Here is a 25202-nt window from a genome sequence, read left to right on the forward strand (position 1 = left end):
AGAAAACCCCACCTAACCCAGAATTAGAACAACCATAAAAACCCCAGCTTTCACCTGAGCAGTGAGCTGTCTGCTTCAAGGCTCTGCTGCACTTGTCTAGCTGTAGTCTTTCCTTTCTCTCTGATAAATCCTACTTCATTTGTAGGATTGCCGGCTTTGGCTCATCAATCAGTTGCCTCACGAGCCCATTCTCTGGCCTGTGAAGGCGAGGACCCTTGACACCAGCATGTAACATTTTGGTGATATATGAAGGGACTTTCTTTCTTCTGGACCAAGGTCAGTATGACTTGAGTGCCAAACGAACAGGGCCATGCCTAAGGTGTGACCATTGAGTGTCCGGCACCCTGCTGGATGCTCCTGCTGGGGAAACCCCCTGCTGAGGACTAGCCAAAAGCAGACTTCCTTGTGCTGCTCACCCTGCCTGTCTCTTCCTATCTTCCTGTGGTACTTTCCCATCATGGTGTCCAGCCAGCCGCTCCTTGCCAACTCTGGCCTCATGGAGATTCCAGCTTTGGGGGAGCTCATGCTCCCTCCTTGTGGAACCAAGCCCGGGGTTTATTGGGGGTATGCCTCATACTACATTGGGGGAGTCCTGATTGGTTATGGCACCTGATGACTGCTTCTCTTCCCCCCCCCCCCCCCCCCCCCCCCCCCCCCCCCCCCCCCCCCCCGCAATACCCCTTCTGCCTGAGACAGTGACCCGATGAGTGGAGGTTTTGTGTTTCTGAAAGTGTTCCAGTATCAGTCAGTGGGAGCGACCTAGGAGCACACGTGAACATTAATCTCTCAGGTATATGTCATGCCTCCTGGCTCTGCCTTCCCCTCCCTTACCTAAGATGTCAGGACACCTATTCTGCTCCCTCCCTTGTCTCACCACGTGTCCTTTATCTCTGCCTGCCTTCCCCTCCCTGGGCTTACTGGGACCCTGCCTCCCATGAAAAACTTGTAGCATGATACCTTATGACTTCAGTTATTCCCACTGGTTTGTCAGCCCCCTCAGTCCAAAGCAACTTTAAATCAACTGCTAGGCACCGGCAGAGGCAGAGGTGCTTGCAAAAAACTGCGGCTGCCATGTTCATGCCCTAACTCCGCCCCCACAAGCGGAGGAGAGAAAGCAAACAGGCACGCTGGTGCACAGGGATGCCAGCCCCCATGGGCATAGCAGGAATGCCTGCCATTGCTAAGAGAATCCATAGAGAGGACCTAGCACATCCTAGACCGCCAGCCACACATGGCAATGGCTGCAACCCACCGCCACTCCCCAAGAATGGGATGAGAGGAAAAATAAACATGCGCAGGCACATGTACACAGGGAGTGGGGACAAGTGACGGGCTGCAGGATCAAGCCGAGGCAGACAGGATCACTTGTCCCAGGTGTGTGTGGGGGATGGGGTGGCACCTTGCACAAGCCCTGCTCCCAGCCCCACCTCACACCTCAGGCCACTGGACCCAGCCCTTGTGAGGCAATTGTTATCTCAAGGTTATGGTCTCAAAAAGCACTAATGTAACCTCCTGGGAACCGCAAAATTGGTGTTACTGTGGTCTTTAAACTTCTCGTTTAAAATTTCCTATACTTTTGGCCTCAGCATAAAGTTTTCCCTCCAAATATTAGCACTAGCTGTCCCTTATGGGCTGTTATTGCTTCAGGATGCCCTCTGAATGCCCTTCTCTAACTTTACAGACGATTTAGTCCTTTGTTAAAAAGGTAGGATTTATTAAAGAGGCTGCCTGCTGTTAGCTAAAAGGCAGGGTCATAGCGTTTTGGTTTGTTTTTCTCTTCTCACTGCGTCGGTCAGGTGGTGTAGTCCAACCAGTTCACTTTCCCCAGTCTTGACCACAGGTGGTGGGGGGAAGTCATGAGACAGGGACGCCTGGTCTTGTTAGTAAGGTCATTCCCTGTGAGGATGCTGGCAAGAAGGAAACTGACCCAGTTTATTGTTATTGTTGTCTTTCTAGAAGGGACCTGCCCCTTTCAGTCTTCTGAGCCAAGTGTCTCCACTGGCCTATCTATTAAAACGTTGAGAGGCAATGTGGGAAGCTTTGTACTGAGGCCTGGACTCAGTATACCTTGGGTGACCAAGAGAAGTTGCCTTCACAGAGTTCCTTTAATTACAATACCATACTCCAATTAGACCTTTTCTGTAAAAGGGAGGAAAAAATGAACTGAAGTCCCTTATACAAATTTTCTTTCATCTGAGACCACTCAGATTGTCTCCATAATTGCTATTTAGATACTCAAATGCTGGCCATTCTTTGTAAGCCACAGGATAAACATGGGAAGGAGGACCAGAAAAGCCTCTTATCAATGACAAGGCCCCACCCCTACTGCTCCACCCTCTGCCCTACCTTCTAAGCCACCCCAATATGCAGAACCTCCTAATGGGTGCTTCCCCCTTCAACAGGTAGGAAGAGGGCAAGTTTATGTCCCCTTCCACTTATCAGATCTAAGGGAGATTAAAAAAGATCTGGGTAGCTATACTGATGTACCAGATCACTACATCCAAGCCTTTATCTCTGTGATCCAAACCTTTAAATTGACATAAAAGGATATTATGCTTCCATTATACCAAACTCTTTCCTCATTAGAAAAGCAATGGGTTCTGGCCTAGGCCATTAATACCTGTGGGGATAAAAGTGCCTATACTTATAGGGACAAGGCAGTCCCCTTGACAGATCCACACTAAAAATCAGAATGGTGAAAGGGGCTGGTTATATGGCTCAGGCAGTAGAGTGCTGCTTTGCAGGCATAAAGTCTTGAGTTCAAATCTCAGTACAGGCAAAGGAAAAAGAAAGACATTTGGGGCTGAGGACATAGCTCAGTGGGAGACTGTCTGCCCAGCATGTGCAAGGCCCTGCGTTCGATCCCCTAGCATTGCTAAATAAAAAAAAAATGGTGAGGAGGATAAATGGTGTCAATGCCACTTAATCCGTCTCATAGTGGAAGGGCTAAAAAGACCAAAGTGAAACCTCTAAACTATTCCCAGGTGACTGTAGTACAGCAAGGTCCTGAAGAAAACCCCCTTACCTTTCTGTAGCGTCTTCAGGACGCTATCAGAAAGCATACCTCAGTGGACCCAGAGTCACAGGTAGAAGAGGTTCACCTAAAAGAAAACTTTCTAACAGTCAGCCCCAGATATTTGTAGAAAACTCAAAGTCTGTGGCTGATGGAGAAAAATCACTGGACCAAGTAATATAGCTAGCCATGTCTGTGTACTATAACTGGGACCTTACTAACAGGACGGAGAAAGGTAAGAGACATCATGACCTCATTGCTGCTCTCAGAGAGGGCCCCACCCTACTGGGGCCTGCATCTATGGTGGACAGGAGGGGAACTTCTGCAGAGAATGCCCAGAAGGGGGACAGCTTGGGAGATAGCCCCACCCCCCAACCAGGACCCTGCCCTCTCTGCAAAGGAAACCACTGGAGGTCTAAGTGCCCCCATCTCCAGATGGAAGGTGAAGAGCCACCTCTTATGGATTGATGGGTCCTGGCCTCCTGTCCATGCTCCACTTCTTGTCATCAATGTTGAGGAGCCTCGGGGTAGCCATAATGGCAGAAAAGCAAAAGGTCATTTTCCAACTAGACAGTGGAGCCTGTTTATCTTACCTTTCTCTCCCGGTCCCCAGTCCAATGACAAGGTTATCGTTTGGGGCTTATCTGGCCAGCCCCTAGAGTGATATTTTACCCAGCCTCTGAAATGCTGTTGGGGAGACCTTCTCTTCTGTCACTCTTTCCTATAGTTCCTGAAACTCCAGTGCCTCTGCTGGGATGGGATATACTATCTCAACTAAAAACTCAAATTCTCCTCCCCCCAGGCAGATATTTCTGCTGCTCCCTCCTTTAGGAATAAATAGATCCCACAGTGTGGACTGGTGGGATGACTGTAGAGTGAACCAGGAAAGGTCTCCCTATTCAAATAAAACTCAAAGATCCTTCACAGTTTCCACACCCAAAAACAATACCCCTTCAAGTCTGAAGGACAACGAGGCCTTGTGCTGATCATAAATTTCTTTAAAAAAAATAAAACAAAAGCCACTAATTGTTGCTCCAGCCCCTATAATAAATTTAAAATTCTTATAAAAGTTAATTTTAAATACAAGTTACAAACTAAACAAGTGGAAAGGATATAGATAGATATTGAGTGCATTTTTTGAGAAGTCAAAGAAAAAAAGGAATGATTTTTTGGATGAGAAAGGATTTTGTAAAGAAGGATTTGTCCTAAAAATTGTTCCAAATATGGAGAGGAGGTATAAGGACAAACCATCACAGGGTTCAAAATATTATATAAAGGTTCTGAGTAAATCTTAAAAGTGTATAATAAAAGCTGAAGTGTGTGATAAAGTTAAAGTTGACTATAATCTAAGAGTTGCTTAAAAGATTTTTAGGGTCATATCAAACTAAAATTTGATTCTCTATGTCTATAAAATACCAAGGTTATCTTAATATTGTTCTGCTCTGAGTAACATCTACAGAAAAACTGTTATAGGGAAAGATTTTATCAAAGAAATTACTTGTGTTTTCTGTTGATCTTGTCAAGCTTTAAATACTTCTAAATCAGAATTCATTTATGTATTTGCTCATGTGTCTTAAATGACCACCTTGTAACAGTGTTGTGTCTATACTTTATCTAAATATGGTACAAACATTTACAAAGTTAAAAGTGTAAATTTATATAAAATAATGAGCTAAAGCTCTCTTTTATCCAAAAATGTTACATTTAACCTGCATTCTGACAGTCAGCCCCTGTTTGCCTTTGAAGATCCCACAAACCCTTCATAGCAACTAACTTGGACAGTTTTGCCACAAGGGTTTAAAGACAGCCCTCATCTTTGTGGACAGGCCCTAACCAGAGACTTACTAGGCTAGCACTACCCAGAGGCCACCTTTCTTCAATATGTTAATGATGTACTTCTGTGCAGAGCCACAGAGCCCCACATCTGCAGGGCGACTGAGTCCTTTTTGAAACTTTCTGGCCTCCCAGGGATAGAGTCTCTAAGGAGAAGGATCAATTATGCCTACCACAGGTCACCTATCTGTGTGGTATTAAAGGGACAGACTCACTCCTTGAGTCATGAGGGAACCGACCCAATCCTCTGTTTCCCACTCCCACAGACCATAAAGCAGTTTAGAGCTTTCTTGGGAGTTAGAGGATTTTGCAAAGTATGGATTCCTAGATATGCAGCCCTTGCCAGACTGCCCTTTTGTGCTCCTTCTAATATTCCTATTTGGGTCTTAGATAATAAATGCTCTCTCCAGATTTATATCCCAACAGGTCCAACAGATCAAACTCCAGCTTGTAGTCAAGGAATACTCACCTCTGCCTAGGAATGAACCCTCCATCCCATTCTATAGGGGGCCCCTGGAGACTACATGGGTCAACCCCTGAGACAAGTACCCTCTCCCCATCCCCCATTGCCCCTTGTCAGCATGAAGTAGCTAGATGAGTCATCGCCCCTCTCCCCAACAGCAGTTGAGTGCTTGTCTCAGAGGAGGGATTTGTTGGGTCTAATGATCTAAGGCAGATGAGTGAGTATTCCATCCCCCATGGAGAGCCATATCATTCCTGCATCCTGAGGAGATGGAGGCCTGCATTCCTGCATCCTAAAGGAGAGATACAGAGTCTGATAAATCTGCCACAGGGCTGATGAGGAAAATGCTCTCAAGATTGTTTCCCCTCCCCCAATAGAGGTGCAAACTAAACCAGTTCACCCTAGAAAGCCCTCGAATCCATGGCCATTGAGAAAACCCCACCTAACCCAGAGTTAGAACATCGATAAAAACCCCAGCTTTCACCTGAGCAGTGAGCTACTGGCTTCCGGCATCTGCTATGCTTTTCTAGCTGTAGTCTTTCCTTTCTCTCTAATAAATCCTACTTTATATACCAGCTTTGGCTCATCATTCAGCTGCCTCATGAGCCAGTTCCCTGGCCTGTAGTGCAAGGACCCGCAACGCCAGCACGTAACTACAGGAAGGAAGGAAGGAAGAAAGAAAGGAAGGAAGGAAGGAAGGAAGGAAGGAAGGAAAGGAAGGAAAAGAAGGAAAAAGTATAAATGCAGGAATGCTGGAGAGGATGAAGAGAAAGGTGACTTCTTATATACTGTTGGAAAGAATGTAAGTTAGTTAGCATAGCTCTTCTGGAAAACAATATGGATATTCCTAAAAATAAAAACTAAAAATAGAATGAGCATATGATCCAGAAATCCCACTACTGGGTATAAATACAAAGGAAATGAAGTCAGTGTATCAAAGAGACACCTCCACTCCCACACTTGGCTATTCTTATAGCCAAGATATGGCAACAACCCAGGTGCCACATCAGGTGTGAAATCACAGCCACAAAGGAGAAGTAAGTTCCAGAGTTCTATTGTACAGAAGGTGATTTCAGTTGCAGTTCTGTATCGTAAACTTTAAAACAGAAGAAAGGATTTTGAATATTCTCTGTCAAAGAAGTGATAAATGTGTGAGATGGCTAACCTACAAATCTTGAGTTAATTGTTATACAAAGTAGAAATGTATCCGCACATCACAGTGTCCCCCACAATTGGTCAACACCAGTAAATGCACACCTACACTGTGCTTAGCAAATGAAAAAGCAAAGAAACCTTTTATTTGGGTTTTAAAAGAAAACACTTAAAATTCTTACCAAAGTTAAAACTATGAAGAACATACATTTTGCTCTTTAGTTGCTAGTAGATACAAAATGACCGTGTTTTCTCTTCCATTAATTAATAGGTAAGAAATGGCTGTGTTCAGTAGTTCGACATCCTGGTTAGACATTGCTGTTTAGTGAATTTTGAATTTCATGGCAACACTAATGAATGTAAGAAAAAAAAAAAAACAGTGAAAAGGGTTACTTCCAGGATGACCTGTGAGAAAGTTCAGGAACGTTTACATGGCAGTATTTATTTAAGCTAATGACATCCTTGACTGGTGCAGGACTGTTAGGTCGCCAGGGCGAGCTGCAGATTCTATGGTCAGATAGAATTAGAGAGTTTTGATTGTTTGTTTAGCAGTTGGTTGATATTTCAGAAAGAAATTGAGTTTGAAATGGTAAGTTAGAGCAGTATAGTTCAGGAAGTAGAAGACACAACTGCCTGTGATGAAGAATTTAATCTCTTTTCCCCTGGTACTGGATATTGGACCCAGGGCCTCACACATGCTAGGCAAGTGCTCTGCCACTGAGCACACCCAGCCTGGAGAGCTAATCTCTGTGGCAGAGAAAAAGGAGTGAATGTGAGGGAAAGATCAGGCAGGCTTTGTAGGTGAGGAAATCAAATCTCTAGAGGGTGAAAACCTGAGAAGACTTGAACTGTGGTCTTACAAATGTGAGTTTTACAAGTGATCAAGGGTTAGCTTGCAGTATTAAGGTGACAGTTCTAGGACAAAGGGAAAAGGGTGCCAGCATGATGTCACCTTTGTGTATAAACAGGGGTCTAAGGAAGGCATGATTGCATAGGTGTTCATGCCACTGTCACTGGACACTTCTGGCACTTCTGCTTTCACTGGTGAAGGGTGGAGCGGGTGGGGCCAGGAAGGGATGGCTACTATCATCCTCTCCTTTCTCACAATTATTTTCACGTCAGTTGCAATAGGAAACTTTGAGCTGGAAATGGATATGTGACCCCACCTTATTTTAAAGTGAAGAAGTTGAGGACAATGACATTACCTGGCTTAATTCAAGCAGGGTTGAAACCTCATCAGGAAAGAGCTATGTGTGTAAAGACTAGGTTCTTTGCTGACTCTCTGGGCACTGAGGCAGGGAGGTGGCTGAGCACACATGGAAGTGACTTACTGTCCAGCACCCTCTGAAGCCAGCAAAGATCAAAGAAAAAAGCCAGGGGGAACAAAGCTGTTAGTAAAGGTTAGCACTTAACAACACAGAGCAGTATTATGGTGTGTGGCATGGCATTGTGCTAGGGTCCCGGCCACCACCGGAACAAAGCACCACACAGAGTGGCTTCAACAACAAAACTTATCTATGCTCTGCTGGGGAGAGTCCCAGACCACGGCTCCAGCCCCGTGCTCCCTGCTGCTCCAGGCCTCTCTCCTGCTTCTGGCAGCTAAACTTCAATTGCACACAAGGTAACTGTGGGTCTGTCTGCTGTCTGTCTGTCCACATAAAGCTTTTTTGTTAGGACTCAGTCATATTGGATTAGTATGATGCTTATTAGTGGCCCCATTTTTAAATGTGATCACATTTTGAGGTGCTGAGGTGAAGGACTTTAATGGAGGAATTTTGAGGGGATCCAATTCAACCAACAGCAAGGGTGGTGCAAGTTTCATTAGTGATGGACTTTCTGAATGATCCATCCCTCTGGCTAAGGTGAGGGACTGTCCCTAAACATTGTGCTCTGCTGCCCCCTAGGGCTCTGTTCCTACTTCTCTCTCCCTGTACTCTTTTTTTTCTAGAAACTTATCCACTCTGATCACACAAACCCTACCTCTGTTGATGAGTCCTTGCACACATGACTGGGCCATAGTCCTGTCCATTGTCTACTGGCATATCCCTGTGTAGTCACCAGGAGCAGAAACCTACTTCTTCCTCTACCCTTGCCCGAGGGCCTTCTCTTGCATGCGGTAGCCTCATGGAGCCTCAGCTGAACCCAGCCTGGACCACATCTTTGATGGCTCTTCACTCTCTCCCTCAAGTCACTCAGCTTCAGGTCAACTGCCTCTGATCTCCTAAATGCTGTGTTCAGTGCCATGTTTGAGGTGAGCACTGTCCTACAGGGAGAGTCTGACATCTGTCGTCCACTATCCCACCCTCCACCATGAGACCAGAGAACTTCTCAAACTCCCTTCTGATGACTTCACTGCCTCATAGCTGTGCTATGCTGAAAGTGGAAAGGGGTGGAGCTTCTCTGGTCTGATTAGGAAAGTCTTAAATTTTGGATGACAAGCAATAATAAAACTCACTCTGTCCTGCTTGCACTTGTCTGTTTGACCACCTCAGTGAAAGAGTTCTTTTCATATTTTTCTGCAAACGGCCATTCCTCCATTTTCTCCTGAGCCTGGGATGCCTTGAGCCTAAGGTAGAAATGAGAAAAAAGCATTCATTAAACAGCAGTGATTAAGAAACATGAAACCTGACTCAGCACAAAGAAGCTGAGAGAAACTAAGTGACCATAAAGAAAGAGAAGGAACATCTTCAGAGGTTTGTGGCCCATGAGCTAAAGGGAGGGAGGCTCTGTGAAGATGAGGCATCTGACCATGGCGGATAGAACAAGAGCCAAGTTGTCTGTCACCACAATAATAAGTACTTCTCTCCAGCACTGCATTTAGTAAGGGCATTCTACTTAACAGTGGCTGATGGGGGCTTTTTCACCCAACAGAGATTCTTCTTTAATGATGCTTCCTACAAGATATTTTAAATTAAAACAAAAACAGAAAGCAACTCTGCTTGGTGAGGATTCAAGCACGGGGGTGGGGGGAGGAGCCCTTATATCTTGTTGGAGGGAATGTAAATTGGTGCAGCCACCATGGTAATCAGCATAGAGGCTCCTCAGAAAGCTAACAGTAGAACTGTCATAGGCTTCTCTTAGACCACTCTTGGGCATATACCCAAAGGGATGTAAGTCAACACACGATAGAGACACCTGTACACTCATATTTATAGCAGCACTGTTCACAATAGCCAATCTACAGACTCAGTTTAGGGGTGCATGTATTGATGAATAGATAAAGGAAATGTGGTATATATACATGAGAGAGTATTATTCAGCCATAAAGAAGAATGTCATTTGCAGGAAAGTGGATGGAACTGGAGATCATCATGTTGAACAAGATAAGGCAGAGTCAGAAAGCAAATACCAGTATTTTTCTCTCATATGCAGAATCTAGACCTAAAAATAAGATGACATGGATGTAAGAGGGGACTGTATGGTCAATGTACTTTCTATACCTATATGAAATAGAACAATGAAACCTTTTGCAATTGTTTGAAGTAGGGGGAGGAGATGAGGGAGAGAGATAGTGGGGGGAAAACCTAACCAATGTGCAATGTAAGCATATTCAAAATGTCATGATGAACCCCCTGTATAAGTAATGCACACTAATAAAAATGCTTTGAGAAAGCAATAAAATAAGATGGACATAAAATGGAAGGGGGTCTGTGGGGGGCAGTGGGGAGAAGGAGGGCAAAAGGCAAGGGTGACGGGGTGAATATGTTCATAGTATGTCATAGGCATGGATGAAAACAGAACACTGACACTGCTTAAAAATTATAAAGAAGAGGAGAAGGGGAATAAAGAAGGTAATGGGGAAAAATCTGAGCACCGCTCATTATATGCATGAATGAAAATATCACAATGAAACCCCTCACGTTGCACAATTAACATATGCTAATGAAAAACATGGTGTGTCCTCAGAAACTGACAGCCCAACTGGGCTATGTTATCGCAGTATTCCTCTCTGTCACATGGGATATCGATAAGTAGCATGGAACTGAGATGTCTTTTCTGTTAGAAATATGTCTATGAAAACAGTGTGAAATTTTAGCTGATGTTCAGGGGGTTACTATAGCAACCATGCTTCTATGGACATGGTTTCCTTTCTCTAGAGTACATTCTTACATTGGAATTGGCAGTCAGATGGTCACACAATACTTAACACTTTGAAGATCTGCCCAGCTCTCTTACAGAAGGGCTGAGAGATCTTACACACCTGACCATAAAAAATAAGGGCTCCATTTTTTTCCATACTTTCCTAACACTTGCTATTGTTTGTCTTTTTAATACAACCATCCAATGGGTATGAGGAATTGTCTTTTGATTTTGAATTGTGTATCTCTAGTGCCTAAAATCTCTATCAGCTGATGAATGGAGAAACAGAACGTGCCATAACCATACAGAATATTGTTTAGTAATGAATAAGTGAACTATTTAATGATGCATCACGAATGAAAGTCAAAAAATGACTACTAGTACATTAAACCATATGTGAAATGCCTAGAAATACCCATTTCTGTAGAGATAGAAAGTCAGTTACTTGTTACCTAAGGCTGGGTCAGGAAGAATGGGAAATGATTGCTAATTGATACATTTGTTTTGAGGACAATGAAAATGTTGTGAAACTAGATGTTGGTGATGGTTACACAACTTTGTAAATTCATTAAAATGAGTAAACTTTTTGGTATATAAATTATATCTTAACAGAGGAGTTAAAAACTAACCATACTCTTTGTGACCAAAACTATCATCCTTACCTATAAATAAACATTTGGAAATGCTCCAATTTTAAAACATTTTATAACATGCCAAATACTGAAATTTCACAATATGTCTAATCATATAATGTGTAATTTGTCTTTTTTTGGTTAAAAAATATACGTGTTCTTAGCACTATCTGGTTTTTTGAATGAGAATTTTTATCAGCTTCAAGCAGTCTACTTCCTCTGCAAAAGTTAATAGCTCATGAGTCTTCTTCTATTTGGGATTGAGGCAATTTTAAATGTAAATTACTTAAATAGAGGGCTTTTTGCCTCAATTAGAAATTACCCCTAACTCAAGGTCTTCTGTATGGATTGATATCGAGGGCAGAAAGTCCTTGGAATCAACTTTTCTCTTCCATTAAGAAATCAAATTAGGACTGGAGGTATGGTTCAAGTGGTATAGCACCTGCTTTGCAAGCCTGACGCCCTGAGTTCAATCCCCAGTCCCACCAAAACCCAAATAAAAGAAATCAAATTGGAAATAGGATGGAGGACAAAATTTTAGACTAAATTAGCCTTCCATGTCAGTGAAATACGCTCTACAGTTAAGGCAAAGGTGAGCTCATCACAGTATTTCAGACTTCTTACCCTAACCTAGTCCGCGCGCATTTGTCTGATTCTATCCTAAAAGATGAGAAGGCTGTATGGCAGGCACAGAGTTGTTTACTATCAACTGTTAACCTCAGAGAGTTTAATCACAGGACCCAGTACATCATTTGGTATTGGACTGTGGAACTGAGACTGGAGGTGAACTGCTCTGGTGTGTTGCCATGTCATCCCACCTGCGCTCAGTGGAGCCTGAAATCAAGCAGAGGACAGAAACTTGTGGTTCACTCAGGGTGGCACACCATGAAGAATTCCCTCTTGGAATCAAAACATATTTTAGGAACAAAATAAGCTTTGACCTCACACAAGGTTGACCAATTAATTATTTCAGGTATTTCAGTTCAACTTTGTTAACATTTAACATTTTTATCCACAAAATACCAATCTTCCAGACTTTCAGGACCTTTCAGGTCTAGTTCAAAGAAGAATGGTTTCACATTTCCTGATGAAGTCTTACCGAAATTCCATGGGATGCTTAGCTCCAAAGCTTGCGAAGATTATTCTCAGAGATTGGCCTTTTAGTTACTGCTAGCTCCATGCTTTTCTCAGTAATGACTGACCCATTTAAAGCTCGCAATTTAATAAGGCTAAACTCATAAAGTAGCTAGAAATACAAGACGACTCCTCCACTTGGTGCATTGTTCTCGTTTAATCCTTTCTCCTCCTGGGGGCTAGCATGTACAGAAGGCTTTGTTGAGGCCTCAGCAAGCACTGAAGATGCACAACTCATTTCACACAAGTCTGGCCTCCTCTCTCTCCTGGTCACATGATCAGGTAATGCACTTGATTCATACAAACAGGTAACCCACCACACTGTGCTCCAGACAGCTAAGTGGCTTTAGCAGAAACTCTTATTGCAAGGGGGAGGGGGCCTGCCAGATAAAAGCACCATTTGTCTTTTGTGCACTCGCTGAAAATCTACCCATTGTACAGTGCAGACCTACATTTTTTTTTTGATAGAGGTGACATCACTTCATCCCAGGTGCAGTCAGTGACCAGCCTTTGTTCTCTCCTGGCAGGAAGTGGGTATTTTCTTGCTGCACATTCCAGAGCTTTGATAGATGGCTGAGCTGAACTTGGCCTGGGCTAAGTTAAGGAGATCAAGATGTGGACAGATTCTTTGTTCTGTTCCGAGGTAGTCAGCCTGTTGACTCGGGGGCCATCCCAGTCACAGTTCACAGATAGAGTAACAAAGATTTGCTTATGGTGTTGTGGTTTCCTAAAAAATAGCGTTTCTGTGTCAGGATATGTATCATGAGCACGTTGTCATTATTGCAGGGTTACCGTGGCAGTCCTCACTAGGACAGTGCATGAAGCTTTTGATGTGAATATCACATTGAAGCTGTGCAAGGAATACATTCAAATCTAGTGATAGCGAAATCCAAAGAGCTGAGTGAGAAGTAAGAGACGATGGAGAAAGATAGGGAGAGCTAATCGGAAAACAAAAACAAAAAATTGAATCTAATCACTGGAGTTGAAAAACAAGTCCTTTGTTGCCCACCTCACTGAAAAATCTCAAGTATGTCAGGTCATGTCAGGGGGTTCCAACCCAGTCTTCATGTGGGTTATGATTCACGATACGGGAAATATTTCAAGGCATTAAACTTCATTAGATCGTCTCTATGTTCACAGAATGCTGGCGTGAGAGTACCTGCAGCCGACATAGAGATGATTCTACCAGGGCTCACGTTGTGGAAGCCACTTCTAACTCTCATTTAAATTTTATTTCAATTTTCTTCATTCAGAGAGGTCAGGAGGCAGATTTTCTTGGACTTATAATTTACCAAAACTAGGACTCCTTGAGTTTATTTCTTTTTTAAAATTTATAGATAATCTCAGAGACAAGTACATTTATTTCTGTTTGACTTGTTTGTATTAAAAACAAGAATTCCAAGAAGCCAGAGATCTTTTGCTAATGTGGTTGAAAAGACCATTGATGCTGTTAACATGCCTATGATGCAATTTTTAAGGAAAGACACTCAAAACCCTTATGAACTTGGTAGCAGTGGATCAAATTTAGAAAAAGAAGAGACAAGTGACCTGCCATTTCACTATACTGTGTGAATTTCAAGTTGCAACTAAAACTTCTTGGAAAAAGAAGTTTTTAAACCAGCTAGGATAAGAAGTGATTTTTGGCACAAAGCATAGCTAAATGTTTAGTGAATTTTTTTTTTCTTCACTGTGTTTGCTTTCCTGGTGCTGGGGATGGAGCCCAGGGCCTTAGCAGGCAAGTGTTTTACTACTGAGTGTCTCTAGCTCTTTTTATTTTTTTTCTGGGACAGGGTCTTACTAGGTTGTTCAGGCTGGCCTCCACCTCGTGATCTTCCCGCCTCAGCCTCCCTTGTACTAGAGACATGTGTTAACCGTTCTCCGTATTTCATAATTTTTATCCATGGAAAATCACAACCAAAATTGCTGGTGTTACTTTTTTTGTTGTTATTATTGAGGGTAACAAATTTTTCCTTCTGGACACTCCATGTTTACTAAAGGTAACATTAGTGAAGCAAGCTCTTAGTGATATGCTAAATACAACTTTATTTCTTTATTAAAATGTTTTTGGGGTGTGTGTGTGTGCGTTTATGTGGTGCTGAGGTTTGAACCCAGGGCCTCACACATGCTTGGCTCAAGCTCCTTGTAGCACCGAGCTGCATCACCAACCTAAAATATAACTTTAGTGGGGAATTATATATAGCAATTTTTCTATGTTGCTAACATTGTCAATATCTAAGGAGAAAGAGGACATGAGTTAGTTAACAGACTGACATTTCTGTCTGTCTTGACCATCCCACCATCTATCATGTGTGACCTACTGCCCCTAAGCTGAAAAACACACCAAATACAATTACTTCTGCACGTACACTTTTATTTTACTTCCCTACACTGACCAGTTCCCTCTCTACAGCTTGACTTACTTGATGCTTTTCAAAACTCCTTCTGTAAAAAGCTTAATTGCTCTTTTGAATGAGTTTAGTTTCTAGAACAATCAGCCACTTCAAAGAGCACCACAGTTTTAAAGAGGAAGGTACAGAGTTAATCTTAAGAAGTCATCCTTAAAAACCATGAAAAATGTTGCTTAAATATTAATTTGATATTGTATTCCTAACAACAATGGAAAGGAATGGGCTGTGTTGGATTTAATGTTTTCAGCTGCAAGTGACCAAAAACCAGCTAGATGCTGTTGTTTACTTCGCCAGGGTTTAGGACATGGGGCAGCGACACACTTTTCACGTTTGGTTCTAGTATTCTAAAGCGTCTCAATTTTGTTTTTTATATGTGTCACTTCTTTTTATAATACACAAATAAGTGTAAGAAAAGGACCAGTATAATTTCATCAGTCAGATTCAACAATTAATGATTTTAATGATGTATACTTTTCCCCTTTCTCTTTTTCTTCTCAAATAATTTCTTTAAATTATTTCAAAATGCAAACCCGATACTTCAGTAGTCACCATCAAAATTGTGGATATTTTCTTGCATGAAAAAATTGGCATTAATCCTTTGGCACCCTTTAATATCCAAGGCATGTTCACATTTAATGAAACAAAGTGTCTGAAGGCACAAACTGGCTGCCCTCCTAGCTGGTCCAGGTGTAGAGTTGTTACATCTTTGGCTTAAGAGATTCTCCTTTCCTCCTCTTCTGGACCAAGGCTCATGCAGGAATTTGAAAAGAAACCTGCCAAGGAGTGGACAAGATGAAGAGGCCTTATGATGGTGGTGGGTTAATTGATCCATTTAACAAGTAAGTATTGAATCTTATTTTGGCACAAAGATCATTTGATTGTAGATTGTTCCTGTGTTTATTTCAGTTTTCTACTCACGCCCCTCTAAACTCAATGCAAGGAAACATAAGCTTGGTTTATATTTAATAGCAGCAGTAAAGTCTTGCTTTTTCTGGCTCAAAAGTCTTGAAGTCATGCATTCTTTGCGGACACTTGGTGTGATTCCGTACCTTGGCCGTTGTGAACTTTGTGACAGTGAATATGGAGGTCAGGTATCACTTCATGACCCCGACTGCATTTCCTTTGCTGGACACGCAGCAGTGGCACTGCTGACCCACACAGGCATTTCATTTCATGGTGTTCAAAGCCACGTTTTCCATGATAGCTGCACTGACACCCGTTCTCCTTCCACTGTGTGAATGTTTCCTTTTCTCACATCCTCAGCGACACTTGTCTTTTGTCTTTGTGGTACTAGTCACACTAACAGGGGTGAAGAGAAATCCACAGTGGTTTTAATTTCATTTCCTTGATTATTGCTAATGTTGAGCATTTTAAAAATTTTTTGGTCATTTACACATCTTCTATTGAGAAATGTCTATTCAGAGCTTTTGCTTATTCTTTCATTGGATTTTTTTTTTGCTATTCACTTTCTGAGTTCCATGTATTTTGCATATTAACCCCTAACCAAATGTATATTTTGAAAATATAATGATTTCCTTTGCTCTGCAGGAAGCTTTGGAGCGCGATGTGATCCCATTGTCTTTTGGCTTTTGCTTCATATGTACTTTTGCCATGTTTATCTTCTGTGGACAGGTGTATGTTCAGAGTTTGACTATTTTTAAAACTAGGTTGTTCCTTTTCTTACAGTTGAGTATTAACAGTTCTTTCTATACTTTGGATATCAGTCCTTTATCAGATATGTGTTTTGCAAACATTTTCTACAAGTCCACCACTTGTCTTTTCATATGAAGAGTATTTTTTTTTTGCAGAGTAGAGGTTTTTAATTTGATTCGAGTCCAATTTATTATTTTTTCCTTCATGGATCATGCTTGTACCTAAATGTCCTCATGAAACTCAAAGCCATGGAGGTTCTCACTTGTGTTACCTTCCAGGAATTTTATAGTTATTACATTTTTACTTAGGTCTATGACCATTTTTGAATTAAATTTTGAGAAATGTGAAAAGTTTGTATCTACATTCTTTTTGGCATGTGAATGTCCAGTTTCAGGTAGATTTGTTGAAAAGTCTTTTTTTTATCCGTTTCTTTGCTTGCTCCTTTATCAAAAGTCAGTTCAATGTGTCTGTGTGTCTGTTTCTGAACTCTCTTTTGCTTCAGTCATCCACTTTTCACTCTTTCTCCAATACCACATTATCTTGATTTTAATAAATTTACAGTAAGTAAGTAAGTCTTCAAGTAGACTTTATTCTTCTCTTTTATGTTGGGCTGAATATTCTAGGTCTTTTACCTAGCCATATAAATTTCAGAGTCAATTTGCTGATAGCTGCAAAATTACTGGCTGAGATTTTGATTGTATTTATGCTCTATTATAGATCAAATCAGGAAGATCTGACATCTTAATGCTAAGAATTTCCTCTCCATGAACACGAACACGGAATATTTTTCCATTTATCTAGATCTCTGATTTCTTCATCAAAGTCTTGATGGTCTCCTCATATATGTCGTTTATGTGTTTTGTTAGATTTATGCCTAAGTATTTCATTATGTGGGTGGGGGGAGTAGTTCAAATGGTTTATAGAACAAGAAAATGGGTCTTTGCAGATGGAATTAAGGTTCTTAAGATGAGAACATTTGGGATTATTTATCTGGGCCTTAAATCCAATGGTTGTAACACATGAGAATGGTTATAAGAAGTCACAGAAATGCACGGAGAGAAGGCCATGTGAAAATGGAGACAGAGAATGGGAACATCCAGTCATAGGGTCTGCAGACCTCAAGGATGTGCTATGACTTGGAGAAAATAATTGTGACTTTTAGCTCTGCAGTAAATGTTCTGAAATATATATGAAGTCTATTTGAAGAATTTGATCAAGTGTATAAAGAACATTTTCTCAATGCTATGCTCTTCCCAAACTGGGAAGCACATTTTCCTTTCACACGTGCAATTGTGTGTGCATGTACACACAACACACACATACACACACACACACACACACACACCCCAGGAGGACAGTTCTGAGCTATCCAGTCTAAGTTAAGCTCCCTTTCTTCACTTGAAGGAGAAATAAGCATCAACAAGTTAGATGGTGTTCAGGCATGCTGGCTTTAATTTCAGTTAACTCTGAATAGGGACTCCACACCCACATCCAAACCATTATTTGTGATTTCTCTAGGAACGTGCTCACACTCTCCAGACCTTCCCATGTCATGGTCCTGGTGTTAGTGGTCATGATGTCTGGTCTGGCAGTGATGGAGGCGGGGAGGCTGAGCCCCTTAGATTTGCATTCCTAACACTCTGCATCCTACATTGTTGGGCTGAAGGAAAAATCAGCTGTGAATCAGACAAGCATGCCAATTTTTAAGATGAACAAAAAACCCATCAGCACATTTTCTAGAAGAAATTCTTCATAAGGTATTTCCCTTCTACCATTTTGTGTTTTTTTACAAAAAATACACTTGACAATATAAAGTATTTTCTGAGCTGAAGTCATTCTGTTCCCAACAGTCTATTGCCTGTAGAAAATGGATGGCACTGGAAAAACATTGGTCAAATAGTCAGCATGACTCCCTTGTTAAGATTTTGGAGGAACCATGAAACCCCCTGCTGCCCAGTGAAGGGATCGCAACTATAACAATCTGCACCTGCATTCATTTCTGCCAAGTCCAAGCTCACACAACTGTGGAACTTTGCTCAAGGCATCCAGGAAAATAGATTTCTACATGTCACATGTCCTCACCATCTGGGTTATGCTCACAGGTGGAGTATAAAGTTAGATTGTACAGAAGACAGGGGGGAAATCAGGCTGTCTTAGGACTGCTTCAACTTAACAGGTTCAGCAGAAAGCACTTGCCAGAATGTTAGAGGAATAGCGTTTCCTAAACCAAAAAATGGTAGTTTCTGTACATTTAAAGGAATGTCCATGAATTTGCATGTACTCTAAGTCCCATTCTTTGCAGTTTTCCTGTCCTGGTGAAGGAGACATTCCAGGGAGATTCTGATGTGTCACAGGACATCATAGCCTGATGCCAGGGAACTCAAAGGCCACTTCATAGAACGGGAACAAATGCTGCAGCTTTGTCCTTTCCTGTTGCTATTTTTCCCCCTTTCTGTAAGTCTCATGTCACAGATTTGAAAGAACACAACTAATGTATTCAAAATGTGGGAAACAATGACAATGTTCTGAATGGCTGAAGAGTGCACTGACTAAGCCTCGTGTGCATTTGTTTGCTTTGTTTCTCTGGTCGGTTTGAGATGAGGGAAGAGAGCTCTCTGAAGAGATGGCACTGCTCCTAGAGATTGATGCTCACTATTATTTCCTTTCTTCAGGATGACATCACAGTAATACTGTTTTTCTGGAGCTCAGTGTCTCAGTGTTGAGAGACAATGGAGGTAGTCGTGTGTAGTATCACGAAGCAACTTTGTTTAATGGAAGTGCTTCCTGTCTAAAGGCTGCTGACTGGTTCATGGGAAATTAATGGCCTGGTGAAATGCCATGTGCATCTTCACAGCAAATAAAACTATCGTTCCAATTTGCCAGTGTCACTTTGGCACGGGAGACTGGCTTACAGAAATGAGACATCTTTGCTCTGTGTAACTACAGTCCTGAGGTGGCTGGATTGTAGCACTGGCTTAGCAGTACTAAAAGCTTCTTATTAATCACCTTTCCTTGTGATAAGTTGACGTTCCCATTATCATATATATGGGGAATAGAAGTATTCAGACTTCTAATTTAATTTCTTCTATCACTTAATCCAGTGGTCAATTCTTGCTCCTTATTTTAATGAATCAATGAGTTGGTTAAAAAAAAATAGCCTCCCACCCTTCTCTTACTGTCTTGTTCAGTTGCCACCTGAGGCAACATTCTCTCTTGTCTCTTCCTCTCATGGGCAGCTCTTCTCAGCATTTGGGTGCTTCTTCTGCATCCTACACCAGAATGGCAGAGCATCTCAGGGCTCCAGCCTCTGCTCCTGCTCAGCTCAGTCCGCATTTACTCACTAGTGGTTTTATCTTATCTTATGGCTTTTGATCTACCCTATAAGCTGGTGATTCCTTAATGTACATCTTCAGACCAGACTTCCCCCTTGACTCCAGGCTGTGGCAGAAGTCCTTCTCAAGGTCTCTATTGAAGCATGTAAGCAGCAGCCCTAGGCATCTTCTGTCATCTTTTCTGTCTTTGTGAACAACAACAGAGACCTGTAATGGTCAAGCCACCCCTTTCCCTCCATGGCTCTTCCTCTCACACCCATCTGTATCCACTGGCAAGTCTCTTGAGCTCTTCAAAATATTTTTCAATAAGTTTACCAAGCTCTACAACCTCTACACCTTGCACCGTGTTCCCCAGCTCTCAGCTGTGTGTGGCGACCTCTTCCTTGCCAGAGTGATCCTATGGGGATGGAGCAAATTTATGCTACTTCTCTTCTGAATCTCTCCAAAGACTGGTTGTCTCACCCAGGACAGGAGAGGGGCCATGCTCTGACATAGTCCCTCCTGGGTCCTTACTACTGTGTACTCTACTGCTTACGTCCTTCTGGCCTCCCATTCACTGCCTCACCTGGAGGCCTCTTCTTCCAGTCATCCAAGGGGCTCATCCCTCACTTCCTTAAGACATGTACTCAGTGCCATCTTTTCAGCGAGCTCTCTCCCCTCATCTCACTGTGTATGAAACACCAGCTCCCCCACAACACAACTCTTCCCTTGTTTTACTTAATTTCTATCACTTACATCCACCTACATGTTTAGATAATTTGCATTTGCATACTTGTTCTTTCTGCCTCTCTCTTCACTAGCTTGTTGGGTAAGGATTATCTGTGTTTTGCTTACTGCAGCCTCCCCGGAACCAGGAATAAAAGCCGGCTATAGTAGTACTCAATCTAATTAGCACTACTTAGCAGTCTCAACATGAGGGAAATAACATGAAGTAACATGAGCTGGAAAAGATGGAAATTCACCTGTGAAGGAATGATTCGCAAAGCGACAGGTCTGTTTGTCTGCTTTGATTTTGCTTTTGTTTGGTAGGGAAGGAAGAGAGTTTGAAGCCACTACCCAGTGCCTGCAGAATCATTCATGGCAAGTCTACACACAAGAGTATGTGGGGGCCACTGCCATGTCCTCCTCCCTCCTGCTGGAAATTCTGGCAAGTTCTCCTCCCACAACCATCCAGGGCTAGGACTGCAGTTTTCATGTCTGGGTGATCTATTGGATCCACTTTGAGACATCTAGTTTTATCTGAACATGGAAGCTACTACCACTGAGTCATTAAATTCTCAATCAAATCACAACTTGTAATTTTGTTGGTAGAGGCAGAAGTTGGTCAGGTATGGTCACCAACAAATGCAAGGGACTGGTGTATCTGTGCTGGATCCATGCCTGGGCTGTCCCTAGAAAGGGAGGGAAGTTGTGATATGGGTACAGAACTCTGGCCACTGCAGTCCAAGTGGGAAATCACTAAAATTGCTCTCAACCTTGTGTGTTGAAGAGACTCAGACCTTGGCTTCAGTTTCTAGGCTGACCTCAGTGTATTGGCCTCTGACAATTTCTGTTTTGAGACAAAAGAAGGGATTCCGCAGAAAGTAGCACCTATCCTGGGTTTGGCAGACAGAAGAGGTAAGCCATGGGAATCCTGAATTCTAAAAAGCAGACCACAAGGTGATAAGTGAAGGTGGGTGGTGCAGAGAGGTCCAGCATTCCAGCTCCTTAATCTAGCAACGTCAGTGAGGACCGACAACAGTTGAGACACAGTTCATCCCCACATAGTGATTGTTCACCCAAAATAGGAAAGAAGCCTGGCGCATTGGCACACACCTGTGATCCCAGCTACCCAGGAGGCAGAGTTCAGGAGGATCACAGTTTGAGGCCAACTAGGGCAAAAAGATAATAAGACCTCATATCAATCAATAAGCCAGGTGTGATGGCATGTGCCTGTTATCCCAGCTACGTGGGAGGTGTAGAGAAAGAGGATTGCAATCCTAGGCTGATACAGTCAAAAATCTGGACCCTACTTGAAAAATCACTAAAGCCAATAGGATGGGGCCTAGCTCAAGTGGTAGAGCACCTGAGTGCTCTGAGTGGCCCTGAGTTCAAACTTTAGTTCAAAGCAAAAGATAAAAACAAAGAAAAGGGAAGAGAACATGGTTCTGATAAGTGAGCGGCCATGCCAAACTGGCCAGAAGATACTTTTTCCAAATAATCCAAGTTCAATGCTTGATTGTCAGCCCCAGCTTTTTTTGGAAGTCTTGAGTTAATCAAAATCATGCTTCAGCTGACCTCAGTGAGCCCCATAGTCAGCTCTTCCTCCCTCTCAGCTTCCCATCAGCTTTCAGCCTTCAGATGAGGAAACAATGACTTCCCAATTTTGGAGTTTACTCAAGGTGCAGGTAGAAAGTAAGATAAAGTAGCAATGTTTAAACATAGTTACATTTGCAAATAGTGCTGCATTGGGCTGAAACAAATTCATTGGAGAATTCATCTGTCTGTGTAAAACTGCTAATGTAAAAACATAACCAGATTTCATGTCATGTGTTTTACTTGCTGGGTGCACAGTGATGTAATAACAGTATCAGTGAAAGTTGAAGTAAATATTTGTTCTGGACTGAGTAACTATTTTGTTGTTGTTGTTTGGCAGTGCTGGAATCTGAACTCACAGCTTCATGCTTGCTAGGCAGGCACTTTATTGAACCACACTCCCAGCCCTTTCTGCTTCAGTAATTTTTCAGATAGGGTCTCATGATTTTGTCTGGGACTGACTTCAGGCCATGATCCTCTTACTTATGCCTCCTGCACACCTGGGATTACAGATCTGAGCCACCATGTTAGCTTAGTACATGAGATGGGGGTCTTGCTAACTTTTTGCCTGGGGCTGATCTTGAACCTTGCTCCTCCAGATCTCTGCCTTACCAAGCAGCTAGGATTACAAGGGTGAGCCACCTGGTACCTAATCTTGATTGAGTAACTTTTATGTGGAACCAAGCAAATTTACCTTTAGGGAATAGTAAATGTGTCAAGCTATTCTTTTGACTCTGGGGGAAATAGTAATTTAAGATTCTTAGATCAGTAGATCCACATGTAGTGAATGAGATTCTAAGCACCTACTTAAGTCATACAAAGACTGAAAACCAGGCAGATGTTTGCTTATCTAATGTCCCAGGAAGACCCCAACTGATTAGTAACATGCCAACAATGAAATCCAAACAAAAAATGAGAGTTCGTGTTAATGAGCAGTGTAGTTTACTAAATTGTGCAGTGGTTGATAGAACAATAATGTCACCATTATAAATTGGTGGCCATTTTACCCTCAAACCTCACTTGAGAAATTCCCAAGGACAAATTCCCATGCTCTAAGACAGCCCCACCCCTGCCAGAGACTACCACACATGCACTAGCTTCCTTAACCTCCTCTTTCTATAAAAGCCATGCCTGGCCCAGATTCACTGCTATGCCATCTTTTCCCTGGCCAGCCTGGTAGTTTAGGCCTGCCATTAAACCCTGCTCTATGGACATGAGACTTTTCTTGTGAGCTTTCTTTGTGAGTGGCGTTTTTCCTAACATTTGGTGCCATGACTCGGATTGGGGTGCAATCCCGGCACTGACCTTGCTCTCCCGGTCTCCCCCACCTTATCCCGCTCTCTGTGTCTCTCAACTTCCATTCCCTTCCTCTGGGATCTGAGCTGCTTTGCCGGAACCCCCGATCCTAGAAAACGCCACTCCCTCACTAGCTCACAGGGAAGTTCCTCCACCCCAGCACACCTCCAACTGCTATCCACCACTGGCCAACCTTCCCTCAAGGTCCCCTCTCTTGGTGAGTCCTTCTCGCATGCAGAGCTGTGATTTCCCTCATTTCCTCAAAATCCTAGCACTAGGTCTCAGCTTGCTCTCATCCCTGGGAACTGGGTTCCCCTCTAGGGACTGTGAACACCCCCCCCAACCCCGGGTGAAGACATTCCCTCTGGGTGCTCCACATCTACTCTCTCTCTCCTGAGGACCTGATAGTTCAGGGACGCCTGCCATATCTCTCCTCAGGTCAGGCCTCACCATGGGAGTTGGACCATCCCAAATTCCTTCAGACTCCCCATTGGGATGTCTCCTGGCCAACCTTGGGCCCCTTGGCTAACACCTGATCTTAAGCCATGAAAGCTCATTTTTCTCTGTAATCAGAGCTGGCCCCAATACCCATTAGACAATGCCTCCAAATGGCCACTTAATGGCACTTTCAATCTCAATATTTTAAGGGATTTATAGAGTTTCTGTGAGCATGCTAGTAAATGGAAGGAACTTTCCTACGTCCAATCCTTTCCCTATCTCTGCACCAAACCCTCCCTCTGTACTTTCTGTTCCCCTGTGCAGATTCTATTAGTCTCTAAACCAGTTTCTTAACCAACCAATTCCTCTCCCGAACCTCCTCCTTCCCCATGTAAGCAGACATCTTGCACTTCTTACCATGCCTATCTCTTCCTATCTTCCTGAGGGACTTTCCCGTCGTGGCATTAAACCAGCCACTCCTTGCCAACTCTGGCCTCATGGTGATTCTGGTTCTGGGGAGCTCATGCTCCCTCCCTGTGGGCTGAGACCAAGCCTGGGATTTATTCAGGTGCCTCATACTACGTTGGTGGAGTCCTATTTGATTATGGCATCTGACGACTGCTTCTCTTCCCCCCCTCCTGTCTAATGTCCCTTTTTCCTGAGACAGCGACCCGAGAGTGGAGGTTTCGTGTTGCTGAAAGTGTTCCAGTACCACTCAATGGGAGCGACCTACAGGCACAGGTGATGGCTAATCCCTCAGGCATGTGTCATGCCTCCAGGCTTTGCCTTCCCCTCCCTTATCTAAGATGTCAGGACACCTTTTCTGCTTCCTCCATGGTCTCACTGGATGTCCTTTGTCTCTGTCTGCCTTCCCATCCCTGGGCTTACTGGGACCCTGTCTCCCGTGAAAAACTTGTAACATAGTACCTTATGACTTAAGTTATTCCAAATAGTTTGCCAGGCTTCTCAGTCTAAAGTAACTTTAAATCAACTGCTTTATAAAAATTGCTTACAAAAAATTGTGGCTGCCACACTCATGCCCTAACTCCACGCCCACAAGGGGAGGAGGGAAAGCAAACAGGTGTGCTTGTGCACAAGGATGCCGGCTTCTGGACACAGCAAAAATGCCTGCCATAGCTAACAAAATCCATAGAGAGGACCCAGCACATCCTGGGCCACCAGTGACATGTGGCAATGGCTGCAGCCCGCCACCACTTCCCCTAGAATAAACACATGCAGAGTATACAGGAAGTGGGGAAGGGTGACAGGCCGCAGGATCAGGCCTAGGCAGACAGGCTTGCTTGTCCTGGGTGTGTGTGGAGGGCATTAACGCCTTGCACAAGCTCTGCTCCTAGTCCCACCTCACACCTGGCACCAGACCCAGCTCTTTTAAGCCAATTGTAACCTTGAGTTCAAGGTTATAGTCCCAGAGATACCACATTGCTGTGGTCTCTAAACTTCTCATTTAAAATT

At 43.0% G+C, this 25202-nt stretch overlaps 1 protein-coding gene across 7 annotated transcripts in view; it reads left to right on the top strand.

The window, feature by feature from the left end:
* The window catches only part of LOC109679558 (intraflagellar transport protein 88 homolog), a 142915-nt gene that overhangs the window by 88521 nt on the left and 29192 nt on the right, over nucleotides 1-25202 (top strand). The window contains exons 17-20 of one of the 7 annotated variants that reach the window (XM_074043684.1): nucleotides 146-276; nucleotides 697-790; nucleotides 15463-15554; nucleotides 17086-19201. The exons of 1 other annotated variant lie outside the window; for it this stretch is intronic. The gene's annotated coding sequence lies outside the window, so the exon portion shown is untranslated. Of the gene's footprint in view, nucleotides 1-145; nucleotides 277-696; nucleotides 791-8409; nucleotides 10079-15462; nucleotides 23939-25202 lie in introns of those variants that run through there. 5 more of the 7 variants (XM_074043696.1, XM_074043683.1, XM_074043688.1 and 2 more) reach the window with 5 other exon arrangements.

The sequence above is a fragment of the Castor canadensis genome, chromosome 10 (genome assembly GCF_047511655.1).
Source record: "Castor canadensis chromosome 10, mCasCan1.hap1v2, whole genome shotgun sequence".
Taxonomy (NCBI): Eukaryota; Metazoa; Chordata; class Mammalia; order Rodentia; family Castoridae; genus Castor; species Castor canadensis.